Genomic DNA, 8,259 nt, shown 5'->3' on the forward strand with positions numbered 1-8,259 from the left:
TGCTTGCCGTCAATGGGACAAARGTGCTTTGGTCAGGTTTCCAGAGTGCTGTGATGGAAAGCAGCTGTCCATATCCAGGTTGCACTAGGTATCTCCACAATTTTGTCACCTTCTTTTGGTCAGCTGTGTAACTCAACTTCCCAGAACCAATATGTTAGTAACACCAGCAATCCCAGAACTATATTCAGCATACTTTTTTCCTGAACTCTCAATACTAGACTGAGGATGTTTGTATTGCTATTTGCCACTYAAAAGGCAAAACTTTACATTTGCTATGTACCAAAAGATGAACTCCAGGACTTTGTATTCTACTGAACTGCGCTGCATGAGCCACACATCTCAATGTGAACTATTTAAATTACTCTAGGGCAGGGCTACTTGAAAAGTCCTCCCTTTCTTTTGCCCAGAAGCACAGAACTGGACAAACTAAAAATATCCAACACTATCTGAAACATTTAGTTTTGCAGAACTATTCAAATAGCAATGGAAGTTCTCAGTCCTTACACAGGTATAGTCAGAAAGCACTAATGGACACGGAGGATCTTGCSTTCACAATTAAAATACCACCACCTAATAATTTGGAGGAGGGTAAACTTGCTCACATTTTGCATTAATAAATGTCATTATAAGATACTCAGTTATTTAGCTAACAAGGTTAAATAACTGCATATCCATCAACTAYAACTTCATTCTGAAAGCTCACTTTAAGGAATAATTAAGTCTCTGTTTCTCTAGTGAATGGCTAAAAAGCAAGTAGCTCCTTCAAATTCCGTGAGTCTTTAACTATAGTTGCCCCTTTATTAAACAAAACTAATTTAATTTGGAGCCAWGGCTGCCATCTCCCTCTGCATACACCAGCTTTAACAGCTCCTTTGGGGAGCGTTCATGGAAGTGGTAATAGGTGTGGTAATTTCCACTTTCTGTTTTCTAGTTCAGGGAGTAATTGAATCCAGTCACTACTGCGATATCTTTCTGGCAAATCTTTGTTGGCCTCCATGAAATGAGTTGAAAGTTTGATTTCCGTTCTCAGCAGGTCTGTTTGTGTGATACAGATGAACTGCTGTAACTGGCAAATTGGAARCAATTTCAGCAGATTCTTAAGCTCAAATAAGTGCAGGAAAAGAACTTCTTTCACCTCCAGAGAAGTCTCCTCTTTAACAGTCCTGAGAAATGACAGGACCAGATTGGAGAGTTTGGATTTTTGCTGTTGCAAGGTTCTTTGAAGTTTGTTTTATTAAATGAGCAATCACAGGAAATAACTAAGAAAAAAATCCCCCATGTTACTACGAAATAGAATGTTGAGGCAAAACAAGCTTTATCACTCTCTAAAACTGCTTCCTATCTCTGCTGCATTTTAATTGGAATACATACGTATTTTATTACCTGTGATAGCAACATTCATTAGTCTTCATTTGGTTACATGTATTTAGCTTCCCATGACAAGAGCTGGTGCAAGAGCATCAGCCACACACAGACCACTAGTGGCATTCTAGRCAGGGCCATGAATTCCACCACACAAAACATTTCAGAACCAAAATACAAGGTACCAGGTGAGTAGAGGCTAAATGTATGACTCGGCTAAGATTAAAAACTTTATTTTTCATACAAAACAATAATAAATCCAAGCAGATAACGAACTAAGTGTGTCTTCTCATTTTCCATCTTCTTTTCTCAATAAAGTCTATCCACAGTTCAGTGTTAAACCACTCCATATTCTGCAAAAACTATGATGTTTCCATCTTGTATCCATGTTTTTCTAATTCAGCTCTGTATAGAAAAGAGACAGATGTATTGAGACACATATACAATCCTGTTTGATATTTGATTTTTTAAAAAGTTAAATATACTACACAATATACAATAAATTTTAGAATAGCAACGTAATTCAGCTTTTTGATTCATACCAATAATCCTAACCTCACGTACTCTGTAGTTCTTGAACTCCAGCTTATATTAGATCATTACAAGTGACTACTCAGTGAAAAATTCAAGTATTTGTTTTAATCACAAATTAATTTGTGATTTAATTTGTTTTAAGTTATTGCCCTCTGACACACCATATGGCACGAAGCAGCACCTGTGAGCCTGCAACAACTCCAAACTTATTAAAATAAGACAAAAATATTACCTTACACAGTTAGTCTCAAGATATCCTTAACTCAAGCAAGCTCACTATTCTATTTGATTTAAATGAATGTTTTTCCACAATAATTGTAAGCATTTTCTTTGTTTTTAAAATAGTTCACTCTGGAATTTTAATTTAAGTTTTGGTGCAATACACCATGCAGTGAACAATTCTGAGGGAAATGATTGCTTTGTTGTCCTTAGTTGTGGCCAGGACAGCAAGTCAGGAACTAGCTATCACTCCTGCCCTGCCACTACTTTTGTTCTCACCCACCTCTGAGCACAGCAGCCAGGGTGCATCCTGTTTTATCCCCTRGTCTTAGCATATGTATATCTAGATATAAAAGTACAAATCTCTAAAAATATTTTGCGCTAGTTTGCACATTTGGTAGTAGGATTTTAAGAGGGGACAACTGCAGAATTGGCTTTCTAGAGATGAAAGAAACATGCTACAACCAAGCAACACTGTAAACCACTAYATGGTCACCAATACTGTAGGCTGAAATTAAGGCCAGTTATGGAAATTTTGTCTAGATCAACTATGYCCATCAAGAATTATATTACTTCTTGAAAGTCTGTTTCATTACATAACAATCTGTTTTCCAACATTACCATTTAACTGCCTTTCAACCATGCAAGAAATAACTACACTGATTTTTTATGCAGAAGMTACAAAAGTAATTGCTTTCACTGGAGTACAAGGGAGATCAACCCAGGAACTGTTTAAGCAGGCTGTATTACAGACAGTTTGCTCCTCATGCAACATACTGAGAGATTAATTATAAAATCTGGCTTTGTTCTGAATGCTCAAAACAATTTAAGTTATAATTATGCGTCAGTAAAGGATTACTGAAACTACAAGTGACAAAGAGGATTAAGCAACTGGTTTAGAGGTACCCAAATTGCTATCACTTTTTTAAAGCGTGTAATTAACAATTACTTTGCTGTTGTTGCTCATAAACAGTATGTTCATCACACAGGAAAGAACCTTAATGTTAATACAAATCACTAATCTCCAGAAAATTTGCCCATTTGGACAAAGAACAGCAGCTGTTTTAAAGTACAGACATAAGACTGTAACATACTTTGCACACCACATAGCACAAAGGGATAATCTCWGATGCCTGCCATTAATCTAGAGTGTACAATTCAGAACTTTCACACATACATAGAAAAATGGTTAGAAAGGGATCCACTCATGTTAAATTCAGAAAGTGCCAACTGTATCTCAGCTTTCAGCGATCTTTGCRCTGTTTGTGTAACAGAGCAAAATGCTGCCACCACAATGTCCTAAGGCATATTTCAGTACAATTATTACAAGATGAAATGCCAAYCAGTACTTCAGAGTCTTGTAATCCTTAAGTCTGGTTCTAAAAGGCTTTAAATAGAAAAGCAGAAAGTAKAGCTTTTCTTTATTTCCATTTCAGATCTTTATTTATTTAAAGTAAGCAGATTTCAAACTTGCAGACATTAACTAATCAATTCCATTTTTAAATATTTTACCTGTCTTTTAGAAAAGCAAGTTTAAATAAAATTACCTTAACTGATTGGAGAAATCRTCTTCTACGTTGTCATCATCCCAGTTGTCTTCCCAGACATGTGCATCCTCATCTTCATCTAAACCAGTCCAATCTAAAGACAGAAAAGCAGGTCTAAATATTGTATGCTGCATTGCTTTGGGTACCATGTCTCACTGACAGAGTAGCTCAGCCACAGGGCAAGGCAGACTTCTGGTAAATTTAACAGAGAAGTATGAATCACATTCATATGTGTATGTGACAGATCTAAAACACACCTCACAGTTTCTGGAATTACAACAAAAATGAAACTTGGTGAAAAAAATCATTTAACACTTCACATCATATCTTGCAACATTAAATATTCCTAAGAGATATTTTGCATATGTATGGATGAACTGTAGCACCATCCTTCCAGATTTGTATTTAAGTACTTTTTTCAGATGAAAAAAGTAAATASGTGCTTTTGCCAAAACACAGACACATTCTCAGTTCCCTCGAATCAGATGCAGTCTATGGATAAGTGACAAAAAACTGTGAGGCAGAAGCAAAGGCAAATTGAGACAGGCATCTGCAAAAAGCAGTTGATACCTCTAACAAGCTATTTCTGGGTTCCCAAGACAGCAGAAGCTGTCTTGCCTTTGTAAGGAAACACTTYATGTCCACTTACCAACCTTATTTATATTTTTCCTATAATAAAGTAATCTGGCATATCACCCTTGACAAATTACTGATCACACACTTAATGTTCATTATTAAAAAACTGAAATCAAACTAAATGGTTTAGAAAAATAATAAAAGCGAAAGGTTAAGCATCCCTATGAAAATGTAAGTTGGCTTACTTGATTTTTTTTTAGTTTCTCAGTTTACTCCTACTGAACATCACAAGGTTTTTCAAATGTTAAAAAAACAGAAGCCCTCTTAATTTTGACACTTGCAACTTTATATTTCTCAACGTCTGTTAGTGTATTAAAGAAATAACACTGTTCTTCCCCTTCCATTTTAATARGCCATCTGCTGCCCATCCACAGAAAGCTTTGAGGACTAAGGCCTAAAGTAACATTAAACATTGATGGACGTATGGAGAGAACAGGGAAGAAAGTTAGTGGTGTAAAACATTAAAAGCTAATTCAGTGCAAACAGCTAACTTTCTAAGRATGAAGACTGGTCTTTGCATTTTCTCCTCCTTTTTCTAACACTGACAGGCCACAAAATTAATATATGAGATTCACCAGGACAGGAAAATCCATTTGTCACTGATTAGAGACACATGTGTGGAAGGCATTACAATTAAATTTCTCTACTCAAATAAATTATATAATGGGAAAAGATGAATGAGCATAGAAATCGTGCTCTGAGAGCAAAAGTAAAAAAAAAAAAAAAACTGGAAAGAAAAGGTGAAGAAAAAAAGCAGAATATAAAAATGCATTATTTGGATTTAGTTGTGTTGCTAGTTGCTCAAGCAGAAGGGCTTGTATTTTAAAACTACCTGCAATAAGCTTTGTMTTTGACAATTTATATTCCATTGGTTTTTTTTGTCAAAATAAAAAAAAAATATACCAATTATGTGGATTTTGAAGATACAAAAAAAACAAAGCTCAAACCAATTTAAGATTAACACTAAGTCAAACTTTTCTATCTACTAGCATACAAGCAGAACTACAAACTTGAAAAAAAATCTCCCAGTAACTTGTATCCAGCACAAAAAACAGCAGCTTCAGTCATAAAAGCTGGGCAGACTGCAAAAAGATGCTCTAAATCACACTGACTAAAGAGAAGTCAGAAAGGCCCAAGTCATSTTCCACGCTGGGGTGGGGAAGAGAGTGAAAGTAAAGCTTTAATTACATTCTCATCATCATAGGGATTAGATCCTACAGCATCAGCATATTGATACTATTACTCCAGAATTGTATAATACAGTTATTACATACAGTATATGCCTGTGACCAAACAAAAGTAAAAAATGGTAAAGCATTATCTGGGATTGAAAGTGTTAAGATCACTTCAGAGTCCACTACCAATGTAAGTATTATTAAGTACTACTAATATACACCAAAATTATAACCTTGTCATGGCAGGACTCCTTAAAAATGTATTTTTATATGCTGATCACTGATTATTTTATTTTGCACTTGGGAAACAAAAACCAATTTTCAGGATTTCAGGGTTTTTTTTCTCCTCAGCTCTATCACTTTACACATTACATTTTCATATTCTGAAATGCACTGTACAAAAGATTCTTAAGCAACTAATTTACATATATTTTCATTTACTGTACTATACTTATACTATACTTCAAAGTATCCTACAAAAAWTGGGCATGTCTGGTTTTGATAATCAATTTATGAAATCAAGTTATGTAAGTAAATTTGCAGGTTGGAATAAACCCCAAAAGCTCATCTTTTCATCCCTTAACACAGATGTGCATTATCTAATTTCCTTTGGATAAAAACTGGGTAATAGAACACAAAGTTCTAATTTAATTTGAAAGTTTTAATTTGAAAGAACAACAGTTAAGAACAGGTTTGAGCCCAGTTATCACAGTTCTTTCTTAAGTACTGCAGATAACAGTCAAAGTGGTCTGAACATTCAACATCTCAAAACCATGACCTCACTTGAGGATTCAAACGGGCCCCTTCAGAGGTTCTTATTTCCTGCAGGAAAGAATATGTAGAAGCCTCATGATGGTCACTTTTTAATAAGTTTCTGTTCTACCCAGAAAACCTGCACAGTACTTTGTTTTAGCAGCACAGCTAGAGTCATGTAAAACTAACTTCACCTTCTGTAACAGCAATTCARTGCTCTGGCCAATCCAAGGTCCAGAAGTTTCAGACACTTCCCCTACCGCGAATACTTAATTTACATTAAATAAGATAAACTTTCTTTTCCTGTTTAGGAAACACTTAGGAAAAAGACGGGACAGTCTTCTAAGTTTACTTTAGCTATTATCTTAACCATGTCATGAATTTTCTCTACCAGTACACACAAAAATATTAATTTTAGCAGTACTGAAGGATTCAGAACACCTAAGGCTTGTAAGGCCACAGAAAAATAACATGCAATAAAGACATCAGAGGAAAAAAAATCCTGACGTTACATTCATCATGTCTTGTATCATTTCTCATGATATGCAGCTTGAGACAATCCCAAAACTGAGAACATAAAACACTTATGTGCCCTAATAGGATGTTTCCAAGACTATCTGTCAAGGGACACTGAATTGTTTTACTTAAGTTAACTTCCTCATTCAGTGTATGAAAACCAAACCAATTTATCTGTGCTTGAAAAAATATTCAGAGTAACTACAGAGCGAATTATTCCCTTTTCACATATCTTTCCACCTTTCTGTGCGTCATGTTTCCAGCCCTCATCCCTTCTCTCCCTCARGATTCTCATCTCCAGTGCCGAGAAGCAGCAAATTTCTCCCGCGCTTGTTCCCAGCTCTCTCGCACAATGACACAGCACTTCCAGCGCGATGGAAGTGACACCGGAACGGAGCCGTGCACGGGCACCACGATCGCGCTGGGCCGCGGCTGTGCCGGGAATGCAGCCCCTGCCCCGGCGAGGGCTGGCCAGGGACCCGCGGGCACCGCGGAGGTTTCCGCGCGGCTCCGCCGGGCCCTGCGGAGCGGCAGCACAGCACAGCGGTGCCCGCAGAGCGGAGCCGCGGGGACCCGCGGGCAGGGACGGGGTCCCACAGCGCCCCAGACCCATGGCCGCTCCCGCCCGCCCCGGCCGGCCCAGGCCCCGCCGCTCCCGCCTGCAGGCCGCGGCCTGGCGCGCCGTGCCGTCCCGTCCCGTCCCGCTCCCGCCCGGCACCTTCAGCCGGGAACTCCTCAAACTCGTCGTCCTCCTCCAGGAGCCCCAGATCCACCGGCTGCTTCTTCTCCGACATGCTGGGCCCGCACCGCGYCCCACCGCCCTCGAGCCTGCTGGGATCCCGCGGCCACCGCCGCGCCTGCGCTGCTGCCGAGCCCGGCTCCGGCCCGCGCCTGCGCCCTGCCGCTCCCGCTCCCGCTGCTGCCGGCCCCGCCCGCCGCTCCCGGACCGCTGCGGACCGGGCCGGGCTCGGGTACCCGTGCGGGGAGCGTGTGCTCAGGTACCCCAGTGGGAAGTGTCGCTTCTGTCCACAGTGCTGTGGGAACAGCGAGCTCGTTCACTGCAACCTCAGGCCAAACCGCACGGGCCGCTGCTGCTGCTCTACACATTCTTTCATTATTGGTTTGCAGTCAGGCAAAACCTATCGAATAGCAGCCTTCTGTCCTTGATCTATAAGTCATGGTGTTAGGGTTTTTTTTCTGTCTGGCGTTTCAACAGAGTGTTTCAAAACTCCAGGGGAGGCTTAAGTCGGGCATTAGGAGGAATTAATTCACAGAGTGATTAGACATTGGAGTGGGCTGCCCAGGGAGGTGGTGGATTCACCTTCCATGGAGGTGTTCAAGGAACGCCTGGATGTGGCGCTCAGTGCCATGGTCCGGTTCACAAGGTGGTGTTTGGTCATAGGTTGGACTCGATGATCCCAGAGGTCTTTTCCARCCTAACTGRTTCTGTGAGAACTTCAAACTAATTCGCTATCTTTYAAATTCCTTGTCCATCACATCAGAGAACCAAGCAAGCA

At 39.6% G+C, this 8,259-nt stretch overlaps 1 long non-coding RNA gene across 1 annotated transcript; it reads right to left on the minus strand.

Annotated features, from left to right (window-relative positions):
- Positions 1 to 1,568: 1,568 nt before the first annotated feature.
- On the minus strand, positions 1,569 to 7,629 carry LOC130576201 (uncharacterized). The gene is made up of 3 exons (XR_008965643.1): positions 7,461 to 7,629; positions 3,663 to 3,756; positions 1,569 to 1,767 (listed from the first exon to the last, which is right to left on the minus strand). It is a non-coding gene; the product is annotated as an uncharacterized LOC130576201 (long non-coding RNA).
- Between the last annotated feature and the right edge of the window lie 630 nt (positions 7,630 to 8,259).

Source organism: Malurus melanocephalus, unplaced genomic scaffold (assembly GCF_030028575.1).
Source record: "Malurus melanocephalus ecotype Western Australia unplaced genomic scaffold, MMel_1.1 scaffold_130, whole genome shotgun sequence".
NCBI lineage: Eukaryota > Metazoa > Chordata > Aves > Passeriformes > Maluridae > Malurus > Malurus melanocephalus.